This window comes from Periplaneta americana, chromosome 4, assembly GCF_040183065.1.
Source record: "Periplaneta americana isolate PAMFEO1 chromosome 4, P.americana_PAMFEO1_priV1, whole genome shotgun sequence".
Lineage (NCBI taxonomy): Eukaryota > Metazoa > Arthropoda > Insecta > Blattodea > Blattidae > Periplaneta > Periplaneta americana.
This window is the reverse complement of record NC_091120.1, coordinates 21,938,286-21,961,966: the sequence shown is the minus strand read 5'-3', so window position 1 is coordinate 21,961,966 and position 23,681 is coordinate 21,938,286. Positions and strand designations below refer to the sequence as shown.

Sequence of the window (23,681 nt, the reverse complement as noted above, 5' to 3'; positions counted from 1 at the left end):
AATTCAAATATCTTGGAGCAACAGTAAAAAATATGGATGGCACTCGGTAGGAAATTAAACGCAGAATATAATATGAGAAATGCCTGTTATTATTCGGTTGAGGAGCTTTTGTCATCCAGTCTGCTGTCAAAAAATCTGAAAGTTAGAATTTATAAAACAGTTATACTACCGGGTGTTCTGTATGGTTGTGAAATTTGGACTCTCACTTTGATAGAGGAACAGAGATTAATGGTGTTTGAGTATAAGGTTCTTAGGAAAATATTTGGTGCTAAGAGGAATGAAGTTACAGCAGAATGGAGAAAGTTATACAACACAGAACTGCACGCATTGTATTCTTCACCTAACATAATTAGGAGCATTGAATCCAGACGTTTGAGATGGGCAGGGCATGTAGCATATGAGCGAATCCAGAAATGCATATAGAGTGTTATTGAGCGACCGGAGGGAAAAAGACCTTTAGGGAGGCCGAGACGTAGGTGGGAGGATAATATTAAACTGGATTTGAGGGAGATGGGATATGATGATAGAGACTGGATTAATCTTGCACAGGATAGGGACTAATGGCGGGCTTATATAAGGGCGGCAATGAACCTCCGGGTTCCTTAAAAGCCATTTGTAAGTAAATAAGTAACAGAAATAAAGAGATAAACTTAGTTTTTTACTTCGCATATAAAATATATTCTTCATAATGTTAAAAAGTAAGATATGTTACTTAATTTGTACGAGTGTCGTTAAAACCCACTTTATGGCCACGGTTCAGAGTCAGAAGAAGCAATGAATTCTGCTGTCACTGCGTCCCTTTCTAATCTGAGCACTGGGATTTGCACGGTTGCAATAATTAATATCTAGCCACCAAGATGACAGAGGTGACTCGACCTTGACGATGACTATTCAACACTTGGTGCATAGTTTGCTGCCTGAGTCATCTTTCATGTCCATCTTTGCGTTGCACACATACAAACTTAGTATATTACATAATTTTAACTGTTTAAACTGTTTTATCCTTGTTAGAAGTAGTCATAATCTTTATATTTCAATGTTTTTTTAGTTGTTTTAGCGTATAATGAAGTTTATTTGGAATTTAATCTTTTTTGCATAAATTATGTGACGTAACTTTTTTATTATTCTAGCATTGCGATTTTCTTCGTACGTATGCTTCGCTCGTCTGTATTACGTTAGTTGCGCGTGTCATTGAATTTGATTCCATATTTTGCTGTTTAATGCAGTCTCGGTTATCTTCTTTTTATTAGACATATTATATTAATTATGCCACATGTTCATGTTGATACTTAATTTTTTTATGCTCGACCATGCCGAATGTAGTAATTATACACCTGGTAGCAGTCCTTTAATGCATGTCATTAAAGTACACCTACTCATTAAAGTACAGGTGTTCAGCCAATGACAACTCAGCTTACAGGTGTTCAGCCAATGACAAGTCAGCTTTGTACCGTTATAAAACCGCAAGTATCGATTATTCTCGGATATGCAATCGAAAGAGAATTAGCGAAAAGTCACGAAGGCTGGAAATCCAATACTGTCGCAGAAGGTTATGTTCTGTTACTATAATAATTAGCGTTAATTGTAAATAATATTCAAATAAATTTAATTTGTCATCTCGTTTTTCAATCTCGAATTCAATAATCAAGGTTATATCAAGTTTAACGGGATTACATCAAGGTCAATGACATTATTGTTCCTCGGAAAAAATCAATACTTTCGCGTCTGCGCACATCTCACAATTCACGACCTAGAACAAGGTCACTCCGATCTTGTCAGATACAAATAAAATGTATACATCTGAATAATTTCAAGTTAGAAGTGTGGTCGAGCATAAAAAGTCGTATGAAACTCGCCTATAATGGTAATTAAGAAGCTCGTATGAAAATTATGAAACTCGCTTGCGCTCGTTTCATAAACGTCCATACTCGCTTCTTAATTACTATCATAGGCTCGTTGCATAATGTACTATTTGTCATACGGTATCTAAACTTCTTATATAATTTTAATTGTTCTGCCAAAAAGGTGTGCGATATTAACCCTGTGTCCTGTTTTTAGATTCTCTTAATTTTATTTTAGTGCACCTAAAAATATAGTCAATTTAATTTTTAATATTACGAGTAGTAAATTATGTAATCCTTGTTTGGATAAAATAACTTGTCTATGTCAATCACTGCATAGCAATAATAAACATTCTTCAAAATATAACTGAAAAGTGGAACCTAAGAATCGAACACGGACCCGCGGAACTGGAGTTCAATACTAAACTAACTCAACTACGAGTCGTACGGAAGGATTCTTTGCTCCATTCGATAGTATACATTTGTGGAATATCGACCTAATAGTTTTCGTCGTGTGAACCGAGCGCCAGAACTTGGAAGTAGCAGCTACAAGATTCGTAATGTTTTCAGTGTGGCCCACTCGTAGCTACAAGACTCGTACCGTTTTCAGTGTGATCCTCACTCGCAGCTACAAGACTCGTATCGTTTTCATTGTGACCCACTCGCAGCTACAAGACTCGTACCGTTTTCAGTGTGATCCCCACTCGCAGCTACAAGACTCGTACCGTTTTCAGTGTGATCCCCACTTGCAGCTACAAGACTCGTATCGTTTTCATTGTGACCCACTCTCAGCTACAAGACTCGTGCTGTTTTCAATGTGATCCCCACTCGCAGCTACAAGACTCGTACAGTTTTTAGTGCGACCCTGTTTCAGCTACAAGATTCGTACCGTTTTCAGTGTGACCCACTCGCAGCTACAAGACTCGTACAGTTTTTAGTGCGACCCTCTCTCAGCTACAAGATTCGTACCGCTTTTAGTGGGACCCACTTGCAACTACAAGATTGGTGCCGTTTTCAGTGTGACCCACTCGCAGCTACAAGACTCGTACAGTATTTAGTGCGACCCTGTTTCAGCTACAAGATTCGTACCGTTTTTAGTGTGACCCACTTGCAACTACAAGATTCGTACCGTTTTCAGCGTGACCCACTCGCAGCTACAAGACTCGTACAGTTTTTAGTGCGACCCTCTCTCAGCTACAAGATTCGTACCGTGTTTATTATGACCCACTTGCAGCTACCAGACTCGTACCGTTTTCGGTGTGACCCACTCGCAGCTACAAGACTCGTACCGTTTCCAGTGCGACCCACTCGCAGCTACAAGATTCGTACCGTTTTTAGTGTGATCCACTCGCAACTACAAGACTCGTACCGTTTCCAGTGCGACCCATTCGCAGCTACAAGATTCGTACCGTTTTTAGTGTGACCCACTCGCAACTACAAGATTCGTACTGTTTTCAGTGTGACCCACTCGCAGCTACAAGATTCGTACCGTTTTTAGTGTGACCCACTCGCAACTACAAGATTCGTACCGTTTTTAGTGTGACCCACTCGCAACTACAAGATTCGTACCGTTTTTAGTGTGACCCACTCGCAACTACAAGATTCGTACCGTTTTTAGTGTGACCCACTCGCAACTACAAGATTCGTACCGTTTTTAGTGTGACCCACTCGCAACTACAAGATTCGTACCGTTTTTAGTGTGACCCACTCGCAACTACAAGATTCGTACCGTTTTTAGTGTGACCCACTCGCAACTAAAAGATTCGTACCGTTTTTAGTGTGACCCACTCGCAACTGCAAGATTCGTACCGTTTTTAGTGTGACCCACTCGCAGCTACAAGATTCGTACCGTTTTTAGTGTGATCCACTCGCAGCTACAAGATTCGTACCGTTTCCAGTGCGACCCATTCGCAGCTACAAGATTCGTACCGTTTTTAGTGTGACCCACTCGCAACTACAAGATTCGTACTGTTTTCAGTGTGACCCACTCGCAGCTACAAGATTCGTACCGTTTTTAGTGTGACCCACTCGCAACTACAAGATTCGTACCGTTTTCAGTGTGACCCACTCCCATCTACAAGATTCGTACCGTTTTTAGTGTGACCCATTCGCAACTGCAAGATTCGTACCGTTTTTAGTGTGACCCACTCGCAGCTACAAGATTCGTACCGTTTTTAGTGTGACCCACTCGCAACTACAAGATTCGTACTGTTTTCAGTGTGACTACCTGCGACCCACTCGCAACTACAAGACTTATACTGTTTTCAGTGTGACCCACTGTACGTATGTGTGTGTTTATGTAACTACGTACGTGTGTATATGTATCCTACGAAGTCGAGTCTTTTCTATTTCCGAGATTCTCTTACTCACATAACATATACCAGTAGAGTCAGAAAGTACCCGAACTTTGGGTGACAACGCCATGCTCTGTAGGCAACTTCTCCGCCTTATCCATGTGGTTTATGGCCTACTCTCCAGGCGTATATAGTGTACCGATCGATCAAAGGGGAAAGTAATGCTTGAAGTGTTCTTCGCTATCCAGGGTCTCGTACATTTCGAGTTTATTCGTGATACGGTTCGACGAAAAAGACCCAATTTGTGGTAAGGGCAATCATGACATTACCCCAGCACATCTGTCGCTCTTGGTAAGCGAATTCCTCGCAAGACACAAAATACTTGTCCACCATGTTCTTCAGATCTTACTCCAGCAGATTTCTACCTATTCTCAAGGGATGGCGGTTTGCGTCAGCCGAAGAGGTGAACATTCATGCGATGCGTGCTCTGCGGAAAGTGACCAAAGACGGGCTGCAGGAATGTTCCGAGAAGTGGTATGGACGCTGGAAGAAGTTTGTCACTGCCCAGGGAGCGTACTTTGAAAGCAATGTTGTGTAAATGGTTTTGTCATCTGCAACAAAGTTATCTACACAGATTCGGTTACATTTTGACTCTACTGGTATGTATTGTGTACTACTTTCTGCACGATCATATTTTTAGAATACAAATACTATATGCAATTTTTACGATATTCTTTACATTGAAAATATAGAGTTAATACATTTTCAAGGATTTTTCGTATTATTTCATTGTAGACCATTAGGTAACTAAGTAACCCCAAGAATAGAGTTTGTTGATGCTCTGTCATTTTATATTAATGTAGTTATTTATATTAAAAGGGACTAAAAGAGACAATTAATATTAGGTACCCTCCACAAAACTGGCTTCATTTATACAACGACGAATCCTTGATCTCCAGAGAACAAGGTGCCGGTGCAGGTGTTATGTGCTGTCTCTTCTCACTTTATAGATCTCTTGGATATAGAACAACAAGTTTTGATGGAGAAGTCATTGCAATAAGTTAAAGTCTCAGGAATCTTCTATGCCACATCAATAAATTTAAGAATGCAGTTATATTGTCAGACTCCAAAGCAGCTATTCTATCAATAGTCTCTAAACACACACCTTCATCTCAAACAGCAGAAATAACTAAAATGGTCTCTTAATTAATATCACTCAATAAAAGAATTGTATTCCAATGGATACCATCCCATTGTGGAATCCTGGGAAACGAGAATGCGGATGCTTTAGCAAAGAAGGGCAGCACTGCTATTTACAGACCTGTTACTAAATCTACGTATTACTCTGTGAAAAGATTCATTAAATCTACATACTTAGACTTCAACAAACAAAATTTGATAACACAATCTCAAGGGAAAAAAATGGAACTCTCTACATCAAAATCCACAGTTAATTCCCGATTTACCACGAAAATCGTCTGTAGCGGCATTTAGATTGGCAACGGGCCATGATTGTTTGGTCAAGCATCTGCATAGAATTGGAATATATCAGTCCCCTAACTGTCCATTATGCAACTCAAACCAAGAAATGGATTCGGAACACCTCAAAATCTGTGCTTCAGTGGCTGGCCATGATAATATCGCTGAAAAATATTGGAGTGCAAGAGGTCAAATGATTTTATTGTCAAACGCCTGGCATTAGAAAACAACAAACAACAACAACATATTAAAAGGGAGTGTTAGTTTGCTAATAAGATGAGCAAAAGTTGGTGTTGTATAATATTGGTGTCCAGAAATTAAATATCGATTTTGTAGAAATAGGGGTAAGATGTGTATGGTAATGAATTGCAGATACTGCACGCATTGTATTCTTCACCTGACATAATTAGGAACATTAAATCCAGACGTTTGAGATGGGCAGGGCATGTAGCACGTATGGGCGAATCCAGAAATGCATATAGAGTGTTAGTTGGGAGGCCGGAGGGAAAAATACCTTTAGGGAGACCGAGACGTAGGTGGGAGAATAATATTAAAATGGATTTGAGGGAGGTGGGATATGATGATAGAGAATGGATTAATCTTGCTTAGGATAGGGACCAATGGCGGGCTTATGTGAGGGCGGCAATGAACGTCCGGGTTGCTTAAAAGCCAGTAAATAAGTAAGTAAGTAAGTAATGAATTGCAGATACTTAGGGCGGAATTTACTCCATTATAAAACACATTAAGCGATCCTTACACACTTCGAAGAAGAAAAATGGAGTAAGATGTGGTTTGCAAACTGGGCGTCTGTGAGAAAGGGAAGTTGTTACTTTGAGAACAGCGCCACCCAGCATTAGACATTCTCCGTGTTGGCTTGTCGCTGCTGTCACTGTGTCTTAATTCGTTCCACTTACACGTTAACGACATCGTTTTTTGTAGTCGATGTTTCTTCTTGGCATTGGTCAACACCCACAGCCAGCCATCGACTTGGTGTCGCAATGATTGACACTTCATATTGGTATAATTCTCGTCTCATAATATAGGTACTGTGTGGAATTGCTCAATGGAGGCATTGTTCCACTTCCTGTTACTGCTTGCTTTTCTATACTTGTTTATCGACGGTTATGAATTGGCACCGTTGAGATAAGGTAGCGGCAATGAGCAGTGGTGGCTGGAGAAACATTTTCGGACAAAATCTGCTGTTTATCGATTTTTTTCCACCTAATATCACAATTTATTATTGCTACTATTAGTAGTACATACATACTAGTAGCAAATACCTTACTGTAATAATACCGGACAGTTAGCAGTTTTACGTGCGGACGACGATGGTGCTGCTACCTACCTGCCGGGATGGCGATACTCGCGAAACAAGCTGTAATCAACTGCAATGTATATTGTTGCTGGGCTAGTTAATTTGTTAATAGTTTTATGAATTAGTACTAATGTTAAAATGTCAGGGTGTATATGTGCTGTTTATAATTGTGACAATTGCAGCATTACAAACTGCTCCAAATCGTACTTTCGATTTCCGACAGTTCATAAAACGTAAGTCAACAACATTCTTTAGTAGGCCTAATTCCTTCGTCTTTGTGTTGATAGAAAAATACAAATTAGTTTTTTTATTTAGACCTAATAAATAAATAGAAGTTAAAATGTATTGGATTTTAAGGTTTTATCAAATTAAGTTTTATTATTGTCCACATGCCTGTACTAATTATTACAAGCATCAGATTAGTATCAATTTTATCTTTGCAGTTGTCAGCAATGCGTATATAAAACATTACTGTAAATTCATTCCTAATATCAGATTGATTTTGTCTCGGTAAACCAAAGAAAAAATAATATGTAACAATTAATTACGGAAAGTAATATGAAGTATACAATATTTCTCATAATATGCAGCTTTGATATAAGATAATAATTTTACATTAAATATTATTAAACATTTCTTAAGTGTTTCATATATATTTCCACATTAGTAACTCACGTTTTAAACAATAGTCCGAATCTCGCTATGTTAATACTTGTATATGGACGTAATTCCATCCCTCTGCGCTAGATGTCAGGTCCGCGATTTTTCGCACTCACGCCAGTGCTGCTAGTATACAACTGTCCGGTATTATTATAGTAAGGTATTTGCTAGTAGTAGTAGTAGTAGTAGTAGTAGTAGTAGTAGTAGTAGTAGTAGTAATGAATGCGAATGTCAGGTAATCCTTTGGCGAACTCTCAGACTTATCTTGTAAAATAGCATCCCGTTATAGCAGATTCCACCGACGCTAGACAGCCGTACAGTTGATATAGAGTTGTTAAATAACCGATTGAAAAAATACACTATACTGCCAGTCTCATTCCGCCGACATAACATCCATCGCATCCTCTGATTGAACAACGTGATTAGCTAAGCGTATGCAACGAATTGCATTCATTGTTGTGTACATATGAAGTGAAGTTCCGTCCGCAAGCGGACCGTAGCATTTTATTCATTATTAATTCCTATCTTCATTGACTGCGAACTGCAGATTCCATCCGTGGCTGCACAGCTTACAGCAGCGAACTGTGCTGACAAGAATAGTACCGTTGCCAACGTTACGTAAGCAACAGAATTACCACGTTTCCAAACAGTTTCCGGCTATAATACTCAAGCTACTAATGGGAGACAGAAAAACAGTTGCAGCAGTTGTGTTTTTTGCTGCCTAGCACATTGTAAACTGGCGGAAACTAGAGCACGTGTTAGAATTCGTTATATCAATGGAGAATTTGCATGCTTTATGTTAAAAAATTGAACATCTATAGTGTTGTGGGATTTATTCGATCAATTTCTGTTGTAAGATTAACCGAACAAAAATATTTAATCGAATAATCGAGTCGGTTAAAATTAATCGGTTGTACTTATTGTAATTATTATTTTGTTACCGCAAACTCAGACTATAAACTCTGACATTCATCTCTCAGAAATTGCTTACTTCAAAGCACAATAGTCGTGGCTAACGAGAAAGACAGACTTCGGCACGAATCGGAGTCATGTGATTATCATGGTCTAGTCATGGCCATCTTAACAATCGCCTAATATAAATACATGTTCAAAGTTCTAAAAAACAAAGGAATTGCTATATTAAACTCATGTTGAACGTGCATTTATATATCAACTTGTTCAATGTTGGCCATGTTATGACTAAGAATGTGACGTCGCGCCGTAGCCTGATAATAGTACCGTTATTTTGTAACAGGACAAATCTTTGCACAAACACTTCAGAAAGATTTTACAATTCATTTTGTTTTCATATAAATCTAGTAGAATATAATAAAAGTTTTAAGTTCAGTCTATAAGATTTATCTGTTTGGAAATGTGTATTTGCTATAACATTGTATATGGAATATTAACGTTTTCGCCTTTTCGGCATCATCAAATATTCATATTTCTGTTAATGATTTAATGCAGGATATAATATGTAACACTTTTGTCAATTTTAATTATTTTATATGTGTTTTGCAACATGAGTTACATGTACCAGAAATCATATCGACATTTTCCAAATTTACATTGCCTGGAAATCTTTTTCAAAATAAATCTTTTTCATTAATAACACATAACTACATAAAACTCATGAAACTCCATTTTGTCATGCATATTACTATGTACATTTTAATTTGTTCAAGGTTTAGATTTCGTGTTTCTTAACAATATCTGATGATGCCGAAAAGTCGAAAACGTTAATATTCCATATACTGTACAATGTTATAGCAAATAAACATTTGCAAAATAGATAAATCTTAAGATTGAACTTAAAACTTTTATTACTTCAGAAAGAGATGGAGATATGAGGACAGTGATCTAGTCTATCTCTATTGAAAGTTGAAACAATGCGAAACCCTTATTAAGTTGTATGATTTTTCAAGAAATCTTTCACCTTGTTGTCAGCTCATCTTGCTGGCATATGAAATACATTCTTTTCTGGGATTCACCCTCATTCCTTAGCCATGGCTATGCAAGTGAGAGTAACAATCTTCTTCTCTTTCTAAAATGTTGTAATCCGATTACAATAGGGGCCAGTCTGCTGTTTTGTTGCAATTTCTTTACTGAGTTTGTAGATGAAGCGTGTGGGTTAGTTTGCGAAAGAAAAAAAAATCAGATTTCTGTGATCTGTGAAAACTCCATTATGTCATACGAGAATATGAGAGAGAAACTCAGTGAAACGTTTGGATTTAAATTGATCGATCGTGGAGAAGTGCTTGACACAAAAAAAAGTTTTGCGTGTTTAGTGATGCAGGAAACATTGTTACTAAACGTAGAGCGACACAATTCGGAGCATGTGAATGCACTCACATGTTTAAAATCATGGATGAAGCAGTATTAACTAGTTGAGTCTTCATACTTTTTTTTTTATTTGCGTTTGTCTCAAAAATCCCCGGAGAAATTAACACAATAAATTATAACCCTCTGTAATAAATATGTTAGTAAATAACTAAAATAGTATTGTTTTGTAATACAACGATACAGTGTATACAGATATACGACATTTAATACTTATGCTTATCACCGAACACGAATTACGTTTAACAATAGTTGTGTATTACAGTAAATTAAAAACTTTTTCTCAAATCGTTCAAAATTCGATTAATCGATTAAATTCAAATAGTTAATAGTTTAAATATTATGATCGATCGACAGCACTACTAATAATACTAGAGTCCGATTATTCGTTCCGACTAGGCGAATTTTTTTTTCGCCCTACTTATTTCTTTTTGAGTTGTAAATTTTGAAATTACTGTGAACTTAGTTACCAGATTAAAAAAAGAAACTTCCAGGTGACAAACAGTCTTGGTTAAAAAATTTCGATAGTTTAAAAAAGAAGTTCATATGACGTAGATTCAGCGTTTGAATTAATGGGGATCGATGTGATGGAGTTCCCCCCTCTCGTGAAAGCTTTTCTCTCGCACGTGTAGTAATTTATTTTTTTTTTTTTTGCTCTCGGGCATAAATGTATCCCTCTATCCCACGCACTACAGCCAGTACTAAATTACAAAGACTGTTAAATCAACTGGTACCTTGCTACGTAAAAGGCGAATTATATTAAACGTACTAAAAACCGAAGCCATAGTTTTCACAAAGAGGAAGAAATTCTTACATGTTAATCACCCAGAGTTAGAGATACATGGAACACAGAGCGGAAGAAATACCTGCCCATTACATTCAACAGACTTAACTTTTCGACGCATTTTAATGGAAAACTGAGACATGTCCATACTAGCATGGCCCAATTATACTTAATCAAAGCAGACATCTAAAATTTGAAAATCTGCATTAGCAAGTTTCCAGTTGAGCAAAAGCAAAGTTTGAAATAAGGACCAATATCGTTATGATGGGCTGGAAATCTGACGTTCTGTATCATTATGGAAGAGGATATACATATGCCTTTATACCATCTGACGGAGTACATTTTTTGTATTTACATGGAGGGCATAACTCAAAACCACCAATTTCTGACTTACGTCCTTTTTATCGCGCACCATAGAATTATAATGTATGCATGCCCAGCGTGGGAATACGGGGAGAATAAATCTCTTAAGAAGACTCACATGTACTAATTTGACATCGGGTTACCTTATGTACCGGTACCCTCAGTACGTTTGATTGACAAAAAATTAAAACTTTACACAATTATAGAATTTATAATTATCTGATTCTGCATTTCGTACATTTGGTCAAAATGAAAGTGGCCAGCGTCTGACAGACTACATAAGTTCGAATCGGGTATTTCCGTGAGCGCTCGAGACAGCCAGGTTTTGTTCAAAAGATTGCGTATATTCTTCTAGTAGTTATAATTACTCACTAAAATCTTCCAAGAAAATAATTCATATACGAGATTTAAAACAGACAGATCGTTCAGAGTGTTTAAACAGTGGATACTGTAACACAAACACTATATACTGTATAACAGGTTCTCAAGTGGAGTACGACCATTGCTCGTTTCAATGCCATTCTGACTGCAGTGAAACTCTTAGCATAGTTTGTAGAGCGATACCGGTAGCTAAAAATTCGTGAGGTTGCAAGTTCAAATCTTGGTGGAGTTACTAAACTTTTTTGTTGCCTTTTAAATGAATCAGTGAAAATATAACAGCATTTCGTAATTTTTTTTTATCCTTAGAATACTTTTCGCTTTATTATTTTTTTGTGTTAATAGAAACTTTTGACGTTAGATGGAAGTAACACTAAAGACGACAATTAGGGGCTTTCATATTAATTATTTCATTAATCTTTGCCGCTTTGCATTGTATTGCCTAAGAAACGTTCAGTAAATAATATGTTGACGGTTAAATAATTAATTGGCAATAATTAATTTGCAAGTTGTGCTATAGGGAATATGATTATTATACTAATATAAATCCGTGATCATCAGGGACTAAACGTAGTAATTGTTGTTGTTTTCTAATGCCATGCGTTTGACAATAAAGTCATTTGACCTCTTGCACTCCAATATTTTTCAAAGATATTATCATGACTAGCCACTGAAGCACAGATTTTGAGGTGTTCCGAATCCATTTCTTGGTTTGAGTTGCACAATGGGTAGGTAGGAGACTGATATATTCCAATTCTATGCAGGTGTTTGGCCAAACAATCATGGCCTGTTGCCAATCTAAATGCAACTACAGACGATTTGCGTGGTAAATCGGGAATTAACTGTGGATTTTGATGCAGAGAGTTCCATTTTTTCCCGTGGGATTGAGTTATCAAATTTTGTTTGTTGAAGTCTAAGTATGTAGATTTAATAAATCTCTTCACAGAGTAATTCGTAGATTTAGTAACAGGTCTGTAAGTAGCAGTGCTGCCCTTCTTTGCTAAAGCATCCGCATTCTCGTTTCCCAGGATTCCACAATGGGATGGTATCCATTGGAATACAATTCTTTTATTGAGTGATAATGATTGAGAGAGTATTTTAGTTATTTCTGCTGTTTGAGATGAAGGTGTGTGTTTAGAGACTATTGATAGAGTAGCTGCTTTGGAGTCTGACAATACAACTGCATTCCTAAATTTATTGATGTGGCATAGAAGATTCCTGAGACATTCACTTATTGCAATGATTTCACCATCAAAACTTGTTGTTCCATATCCAAGAGATCTATAAAGTGAGAAGAGACAGCATGTAACACCTGCACTGGCACCTTGTTCTCTGGAGATCAAGGATCCGTCGGTGTACGTATAAATGAAGCCAGTTTTGTGGAGGGTACCAAATATTAATTGTCTCTAAAGACAATTGTTTCAGTATTTCAGTGTTTACTTCTGATTTCAGTATTTCTTCTGTTAAATTTAGATTATATTCTATATTTAATAGAGTTAAAGGGTTTGGTTTATTTGTAAGTTTTCTTTTAAATTCGGGATATTGATTTTCTGTTTTAATTCTTGAACAATGGATATGAAACTTTTTTGAGTTTTCAATCTACAAAGAGGACTGTATGAATGTCAATTGTTACCTGGTAATCTAATAAGTTTTTCATATTGAATCAGTGCTTTTTCTTCTATTGTCATTTTGATGCTGTTAATATTAGTGAGGAATCTCATAGAATCTATTGGCGTTGTTTTGATTCCACCAGTAATGAGTCTGAGAGCTTGGTTTTGAACATATTCTATGTCGTTCATGAAAGGTGAAGTAATTAAAATTTCTCCGCAGTATGTCAGCAACGTAGTAATTGTAAACAAGAAGAAAAACCATAATTTTGATGACAAAATAAATTCTTATTTCCTGGAATTATAACCACAAATTTTCACCAATTTTGTAAGTATCTATAAGTAGCAAGAATTAACATAAGCAAAATTATTTGACTATATTACACTAAATGAAGTTGTAAAAAATAAAGGAAAGGACAAAACAAGAATTTCACTACGGAGATTCGAAGCATGCTGTGGAGGTAGCCCAAATCAGAGCCTTGTATTATGGAGTTAACTAAAGCGGCGCACGGAGGTTTACGGTAGTGAACTGCGCTCTCGCCAGAAAGGACTTAGAAAATTTTCGCTGCTCAAGAGACCGGCCACTTTCATTTTGACCAAGTGTACATATATTACTATGAAAGTTATGACCGCGACAGCAGTCTAGTATCAAATTTAGGTAATTATTTACAACCCGGTTTTAGATAAACACAAGACTAACATGCGTTCAAAACATGGTAGCATGAAATGACAACGAATACAAAGTGAACTGTAATTAATGTCAATAATTTCGGGGAGTTATTCTTTGAGATATTTCAAACAAAACGTTTAATAAAATTTTGCTCGGTTTTGCTTCCTTTTCGAGATAAAAATTGTTTTATATGAAACATTTCATAGCATGTTTTGAGAAAGCCATTGGTTTAATTCCCAATATGCTCAGTCAATTTAAGAGAACAGTGTATTATGATAATAAATGATTGAAATAATTGTAATTTTATCCTTTAAATATACAGAAATTTGACCCGAACAAATGTAACATTTTAAAACTCTTTTTCAGAACGAAAAGTTACATGACATTATTTACAGTTCACTCTATATAGTATACAGAAGTTGTGTTTGAATTCCAATTAATAAATTTATAAAGTACATAAATATATTAAAAAATGTTAGTGTCATTTCGAATGTATCCCCTTCTTCCTGCACAATATATTTATTTAGAGATCATTACATTTAAAATTTGCTCCGATTTCGTTGAACGAATGTATAGGAACTCTGGTTGGAATCTATCCCTCGAACCCTAAAATTTGGTGTGGGTTTCGTTAGAATATCGCATTTCTCGTCGGAGATTTCCCCCTTTTAAGGATACCTATTGCAGCCAGTGTTGCCAGATTTTAGACCGAACACATCGTACTTCGCTTGTGGAAGTGTTATATTTTGACAAAAACTATTTTACGTTTAAAGAAATTGCTCACCGTTTCTGGTCACAATGTTTGGTGTTCAGCTTTCGATGTGTTACTACCATAAGCAAGTTACGAGCAATGACGAATGTATCTAGCTAATTATCAACACTTCGAAATTAATTTACTAAAAGTGCTATATGTTGTCATATAATGCAAATAAAACTAAAATAACTCATTTTTATATGCTCGGACACGTGAAATTTAATATATTGGAAGGAAAATTTTACAAAAAAAGAAACAAAATTTTCAGCCATTATTGTATAAGGTGTGACATCATCGACAACATTTTTAAATGACAACATATTTTTTTTTCTGAAAGGCTGGTATCTTATTTAGTTTCATTTATTTCATACAAAACGTTTGATTGCTATGGGAACAGTTTCATTGTTGGCTTGTTTAATGCATTTTCTCCAAAATTCATACAACTACTGGTTTAATGAGTACAATGATTTTCATTAGGTCGGAGGTTCGCGGGTTCAAACTCGGACGACAGCATTAAAAAATCGTTAAAATGGCTTCTTGTGGAACGTAAAAGTAGATGGCGTCGCTGCGCCTCCAAAATCCTCGATGTGTTTTAAAGAGATTTTGCAGGAGAAAAAAAAAAAGCAGTGTTACTTTTAATTTCCTTGATTTTCGAAGTCGCTTAAGGTATAATTTCAATCATTACAGAAAAGAAGATGAAATTATACCGAAAGTAGCTTTGAAAATTAGGGAATTAAAAGTGACATTGCTTCTTTATTTTTCCTGCAAAATCTTTTTAAAAACATATTGCGGATTTTGGAGGCCCAGCGACGATGGTTCTGGTTGTGAGCTAATGAGCGTATTTCTGGTACCGCCTGCGTACCAGCTCAGCGAGCGTGAGTGCTGGGGAGATGGAGAACTGTCGGTAGGGGATGAGTTAACAGTTCGCTGAGAAAGAAACTGTTGTCGCACTAGTCAAATTGTCGTACTGAAAATTATGGTGAGGTTTTGTTTTCAGGCAAAGATAAAATAGTTTTCGCATCCTAGTTGTCCACGACCAAGATAAGCCACTTGAAATTTAACGGCCATTCACCAGCAGAGATACGAAAAAACTGTAACGCACCATAATCACCAATCAGTCAGTCAATCTTTGCACAGACAGAATGAATGATAAACCGTCGTTAAGAGGACGCACGCGCAGCTGAGGTTTGGTAAATTTTGGTAATTTTTGTTCATTTTTTTAATATGGTGCCAAAAGATCTACGGTTTCTTGAGGAATACTATAGTGAAGATTTCATCGCGATATATATATATATATATATATATATATATATATATTCTAAGTTATAAATTCAGTTTTCCTCATATAAGGAGCTATTACAATCAGAATGCTTAAACTTTAAAATGATTTTACAGAGAATCAGACCTTGCACATTTTAACTTGTTAGAAATACCTCCTGAATGGCTACACAATGAAACTTTGCACATATTCACAACAGAAATGCTGCATTATTTATGTACACATATGATTATTTTAAACTTTTAGGATATTGATTGTCGTTATGTGAGACTCAGATAAATGTTTACAAAGAATAGGAATTATTTTTAAATAAACAAATATATACATTTTTCTGGATACATTTTAAACAAAAATTTAAGAAAAATCGTGCACATGTATATATTACATACAAGTAAGGAATAATGCAATTAAAACTAAAATTAACTCATGTTTTAAAAAACGCTCGGACACGTCAAATTTAATATTTTGAAAAGAAAATTTTACAAAAAAGAAACAAAATTTTCAGCCATTATTGTACAGAGTGTGACATCATCGACAACATTTTTAAATGGCAACATATTTTTTTTCTGAAAGGTTGGTATCTTAGTTAGGTGTTTATTTAGTTTCATTTGTTTCGTACAAAACGTTTGGTTGCTATGGAAACAGTTTCATTGTTGGCTTGTTTATCGTATATTGTATGAAGGAAACTATTATCTGTGACATCAATCTAAAATAAAATGTTTTTAACAGAAACTGAAAGGATTGAAATTCTGATGATGATACGAGTTGGCGACAGAAGACGTACACAACAAGCGGTATGCATAATTTTTAATTAAACTCATCCAGATCGGCAACCTATTTCACAAGCAACCGTGTGTAAACTAGAAAAAAAAATTCAATGAACACGGACATGTCAGGGATATAAAAAGACCCGGAAGACCGTCCACAGACGATGATGGGCAACTTGATGTTTTACTTTCAATTCAAGAGAAACCACATGTTTCTCTTAAAGAATTATAAACTGCATTTGATATCTCGAAAGCAACTGCGTGGAGAATATTGCATCGACATAAATACCATCCTTATAAAGTGCATCCAATGCAGGAGTTGATGGAAGATGACTTTGAGAGAAGATTACAGTTCTGTGAGACAATGACTGATCTCTGCGATAGAAATCCGGATTTTGTATCAAATGTGTTATTTTCTGATGAAGCTTCATTCTGTCTCAACGGAGAAGTAAACAGACAAAACTGCCGGCATTGGTCAACCAAGAATCCACACTGGATGGTAAAAACGCACACACAGCATCCTCAAAAAGTGAATGTGTGGGCAGGAATTGTGGGAACAAGAATTTTAGATCCTTATTTCTTTGACGAGACACTTATATGTGACCGCTATTTAGAATTCTTGCGTGAAGTTCTAACATCATCCCTTGCTGTCTTGTATTCAAATCATGAAGATCCAGACGTTACTAATGATTCAATTTGGTATCAACAAGATGGCACACTCCTTCATTTGCTGTCCATGTTCGAGAATATCTGGAAATGTTTTTCCAAATAGATGGATCGGAAGAAGAGGATTTATAGAGTGGCCTGCAAGATCACCATATCTCTCTCCACTTGATTACTTTTTATGGAATTTTTTAAATGCTGAGTCTTTGTTACGAGGCCTGCTAATATGGAAGAGTTAAAATGAGTTACAGGAAAGAATGCAGAGGTATATCACTAGCAGTGATTGAAAATGTTCAGCAAGAATTTACGCTTCGGCTTAGCTACTGCCAGATTGTAAATGGGGAGCATTTTGAACACCCTATTAAATAATTAGAATTTCATTTGTTGCAGTAGTTGTGTAAATTTTGGAGAAAATATATTAAACAAGACAACAGTGAAACTGTTCCCATAGCAACCAAATGTTTTGTATGAAACAAATGAAACTAAATAAGATACCAGCCTTTCAGAAAAAAAAAAAATGTTGTCGATGTCACACCCTGTACAATAATGGCTGAAAATTTTGTTTCTTTTTTGTAAAATTGTCCTTCCAAAATATTAAATTTGACGTGTTCGAGCATTAAAAAATTTTAGTTTTATTTGCATTATTCCTTACTTATGAAAAACCCTGTATATATATATATATATATATATATATATATATATATATATATCTATATATACACATATACACACATACACACACACACACGCACGCATGCATGCATACATATATACAGGCTGATTCACGACTTATAACCCGCACTTTAGAAGTTACCGCTGATTGAAATTTACGAAGTGCCAGTGTTTGAAGCAGAACTAAGAAGTATTAAAGTATTATTCACTTAAAATATACAGAAATATTAAATCAAAATATTGTATTAATAATAAAATAAACATACCTCATTTTGGAAGTAGATTTTCAAATATCCCTCCTTCCACTTCAGTGTACTTGGCTGCACGGATGTGAATGGCGCGCTTAGCGTTCCTTACCTGGGCACACCCGTCGCTGATGAGCGCAGCTGATAATCACAGACCTATCTTACCCTTCTACCCGTACTTCACGTCACAGTGCAACCCTCCGTTTAATTTAAGTTCCAATGTTTGTATTACGATACAAGCAACTCCAGTCTGATTCACAGAATTATGATTTTTACTATTAATTTTCAAGCTAACGATAATCGGTTCCATATCCATATCACATTTTATGCTCGAAATAGCCTTTAGAATTGATTTCTAAAACGCGGGCCATTAGTTGTGAATCACCCTGTAGATTTTTGTAGCAGTCAAACTACCCTTAAGGAACTCCAAGTACAAAACGTAGCTACAGGAGAGGGAGGCAGACAGGACTTGGAAACTCAACTATCAATATAACTTGTGCGGAAAATATCTCTTTTGATGAATAGAAGACCGCCACTATATTCCAAACTGGGCCAGGGTGACACATGGACAGTACAATTATCGTCATTAATGGCACACGTCAAAATCTGGAGGTAGCATAATGGGTCCGTATGAGTGGCTCAAGTGAAGTTGTGTTTTGTCTGCAAAAGTTGGTATATTTTGCCAACTAGTGTATGAATATAATATTTATTTATAGTACGTCTAGCAGCACTGATTGCAGCAGAATTGTCTGAGGATGTAAATAGATCGGCTTCTCTTGTGAAATATGTTAACTGACTGTACAAGTTCCCATTTCTTTACATGGAGGTACATCGCGGCTGTCAGATAAACTCTCCACTGAACCGTATCCTGTGCGAAGTCGATAGAAATCCAACTTACACATCCCTCACAACTTTGCCCTTCCTTTCGTTTTTAACAAACAGTGTAAACAAATCAGTTTTCTTCAGTTTATGTATCATTTACCGCATCGGGCCTGCTAGCTTTATTGTATCCATTGTGATTTTGGCATATAAATCATGAAGCTCACTACATTCGAACAACGTACACAAGTATACAAAGTTAAGTTCATAATAATAGACATATGTCAATAGATAACATTAAAACTTATACCTGAAGTTATTAAATTCATGTTATAAAATGAACCGACACATAGGTTACACATCTTCCCCTTTATGCCAAAAGCATGAATGTGCATTTTCTTAGTTCTGAGAAAAACGTGTTTAAAGTTTCAAATGCCCTTATAAATTCAGGAAAACTTCACAGGCGAAAATAATAAAAACACGGTATGCTTATTTTACGTTGAGCGAATAAAATTAAAAATATTATTTTTTAAACTCTTCGATTTAATTTTAATTAAATAGATATTCAGTGAACACAGACATTAAGAAAACTTGTTTTTCGTTATACAAATCTACTTGATGTTAGTCAACTGTCCGAAGACAGATTTGAACCTCATAATCAGGGCCGTGTATTTATGGAGATCGCGAAAATCACGACATAATAGATATACAATAAATGTTTACTAATCTTTACAAATTAAGTGATTCTGATTAATAATATGCGGATAAAACATCGCGACAAATCGCGAAATAGAGTTCTAATAGCGAAATATGAACACATTCGCGATTTATTACTATTCCGTCGTTTTATAGCGAATTTCATATTCTGAGTTTTTTTTCGGATTTTTTTTTCCACTTGAATTTGTTATATATCCAAGTAAGCTACATTACATGGTATTCCAGGTGTTCTGATTGCATTAGGGAACTCAAAAGCGGAGAATTCAACATTTCATTAATAATTTGAAAGTGTTAATTTGAGGGCTGGAAGTTTTTTCGTTTTTAATGAATGTGTGTTAAATACAGTTTCAATCCAACAGATACTGTCTGTTGGCCATACCGCACCTTTACGAGGATCCAACGAACCTTTAATGTTGTTGTTGTTTTCAAATGCCAGGCGTTTGACAATAAAGTCATTCGACCTCTTGCACTTCAATATTTTTCAAAGATATTATCATGGTCAGCCACTGAAGCACAGATTTTGAGGTGTTCCCAATCCATTTCTTGGTTTGAGTTTTACAATGGGCAGTTAGGGGACTGATATATATTCCAGTTCTATGCAGGTGTTTGGACAAACAGTCATGACCTGTTGCCAATCTAAATGCAGCTACAGACGATTTTCGTGGTAAATCGGGAATTAACTGTGGATTATGATGCAGGATCCTTTAATGTTAATTATTTGAAAAGTAATATTCATACTGAGTTAATGCTTCATTTCCAAAATAATTGTATTTTCCAAAATTTCCATTAATCTCCGCCGAGAGTACAAATCAATCTCCAACAATCTCCGCCGACACCAATATTAAAAAAAAAACACACACACACAAATGATAAGATTAATCTTCATAAATATCTGCCCCTGCTCATAATTGACACCAGTAAGGCATCACATAGGAGGCAACTAAACGATGTTGAAGGACCGATATTTTTTAAACCAATACTACGAACTCTGCAACAACTACGTGAGAATAATGATTGACTCTGTGATGGGAGATCTAACTCCTGAACAGTGCCTAACATCATCGAAAGATTAAAGAGTTTCACACTTCATTTTCTTTGATACTCTCTGAAGAAATGTAAGTGTAGGGACTTTGTAAAGTATCAGATAAGGTCAGTGGATGACATTTTCAACATCTTTAATGAGGTTAATTGTTAAACATTAAGAATATTAGAAGAGGAATGTTAAGAATCTAGTGGTGTCACCGACTGACACGCACAAGTGAGCAAACACGAGCAAATAGACAGCTACTTCTATGAATTTCTTAATCCCATTGGACTCGGTAAATATAGTAATGTCGTTTAATGTTGCAAGGTTTATCACTACGTTGCCTATTTTTCTTAGGTTTGCATAATTACAGAATAAAATGTACTGCAGGAGAACATAATATTGTGTTAATGTATGCAATATAAATGAGCATTAAATGCCATATTCATAACTTTATTTTCAGTTTATATGGTCAACAGTAAGAATGATTTTTTATTATGGTGACCATATGTTCCGAATTTCAGAGATCGTTTCCATTGCCCCTCCCCAAAAAAACTAATTTCATTCAGATTTTTATTCACTTATTATATGTTATTTTATACATGAAGGAATAAGCAATAGAAAGGCGAAACTCAAAACGACAAATATATTATAAATATGGAACTATTGAACTATAGATATTGTTTTATCACTTTATGAAACTAATACTTTAGTAAAAAAGGGCATTTTCTATAATTAGACATAATAATTTTTGGGGATCAGAGAAATTATAAATGACAATTGAATGTGCTAAAGTTTTGTTGTTCAACCAAATGATTCATTCTGAATCTTGTATAGAAATGTATGGAAAAAAAAGTGTTCATAAAGAAGTTGGCTTCGTCAGAGAAGTACAATTGGTATAGGCTACACTGTGAACATTATCAACTAATTCAACAGCAAACTTACAATAAAGTGGAATGGGTACTTTCTGGGAACTTAACAAACTTTTTTTTGATTTTAATAATTTTTATTCAAACTACCAACTGTTTCATCTGTCCCGAATTAAAACTCAGGAAATATAGTCACCATACTTTCACAAAACGTATTTCCTCAGTAAATAAATTAGGTCTATTTATCTGTGTGACCCTTTTATTCTAGAGGATTTTGTATATATTTAATTGGATATTTTACGACGTTTTATCAACTGCTATGGTTATCTAGCATCTGAATGAGATGAAGTTGATAATGCTAGCGAAATGAGTCCAGAGTCCAGTGCCGAAAGTTACCCAGCATTTACTCTTAATGGGTTGAAGGAAAACTCCGGAAAAAACTCAACCAGGTAACTTGTCCCAACCAGAATTTGAACCCGGGCTGCCCGTTCGCTTCATGGTCAGGTATTCTAACCGTTAATCCACATAGTGGACTGATTTTGTATATGAATATCTTAAATGTCAGAATTTATGTTCTAGAAATAACGTTATTTGATAGTGCCAATAATTAATATACTAAAATATGTATGTTTAATTAATGACAGCAATTTTATGACGCTGTAATATGTCATACATTTTTAAAAGTTAAAAATGTCTTAATATTGAGTTCTATATTGTACCTAATTAATTTTCACTCGTCTTGTATAAAGACAGTATAAATGATACTACATACATCATAAATTCTATTTGAAAGATCTTATTTTTAATATATTTCTTGCTACAGCTATTTATATAACTTGAAATTTTGTTTCATTGTGCCTAGCTTCAGCAGTTCTACCAACAATGTAGGAAAAATCTCTTTAATTGCTTATAATACTGGACAGCAAATTTTCTCGAAAAGCCTCTTCTATCATTCCTAATACTAGATGACAATTTTGTGACAGTGTTATATAACATGACACAACATTAATTTTGAATGTGTTCGTGTGCTGCATAATAAAGGTGAGACAGTGGAAAATCTTATTTTCCATAATGCATTGCATAAAAAATAAAATATGTTTAGTTAATTTTTCTACGTTTCATCCAACTTGTGTGATAATTTATAGGCCTTAGAGGTCAATTCAAATTGCATGTGACATTAGATAATTGCTCTTCGCATAGACATCCGGGAAATGAGTATTTCTTATAGTTATGCCAGTAGAAAAGATAACAAACAAGCATCATTTATTGTAACATTTTTCTCTCCTCTGTCTCTTCTAACCTTTGTCATATTAAATGATCATGTTTTCAAAAAGTTGTGTTTTAGAGAAATGATTGTTTTCTTCCAAAATGCTGTGATAACTCATTTTAAAAAAATGGAGTGTTATTAATATTTACCCTCCTGTAAGTTCAGTATTAGAGCGCAAACTTACTACTTCGAAAACTCGAGTTCGATCCCTGGTTTTGACTAAAGTGATGCTTGTGGTAACTCCTATTATGGTACAAATTCTCCAATTCATCTATTCTTCCTTTATTTCATATCATTCCATTTCATTCCATCAAAAACATAGTAGTTTCAGTGTAGGGTGTACGAGTTTTGGTGATATCTTTTTTATTGGGTTATTTTACGACGCTGTATCAACATCTAGCGTCTGAATGATATGAAGGTGATAATGCCGGTGAAATGAGTCCGGGTTCCAGCACCGAAAGTTACCCAGCATTTGCTCGTATTGGGTTGAAGGAAAACCCCGGAAAAAACCTCAACCAGGTAACTTGCCCCGACCAGGATTCGAACCCGGGCCACCTGATTTCGCGGCCAAACGCGCTGACCGTTACTCCACAGGTGTGGACTTGGTGACATCAAGTGGAAATGACCATCCAGTTACTACCACTTTATATCATGATCACAACTGGTCCCAGTGCGGAAGAGAATTCTCAGAGCCGAATTAGGATAATTTCTGATGTCCCTCACTACTTTACCAGGGATGATCACGCCCGTTTTGAGCTGCTTGCATGGTGTTGTAGTGTTCAGAGGACTTGTTTGTATCTAGTGACAGCAACCTGCCTTAATCGTCTCTATGGTTTATTTAGTGCTAAAATGCTACTCATAGGGTTACTACATTCAT

The 23,681-nt window shown here is 35.7% G+C and overlaps 1 protein-coding gene across 2 annotated transcripts in view; it reads left to right on the top strand.

Annotated features, from left to right (window-relative positions):
• Nucleotides 1-23,681, top strand: part of Ent2 (Equilibrative nucleoside transporter 2) — an 80,367-nt gene that overhangs the window by 31,238 nt on the left and 25,448 nt on the right. The window lies entirely within an intron of this gene.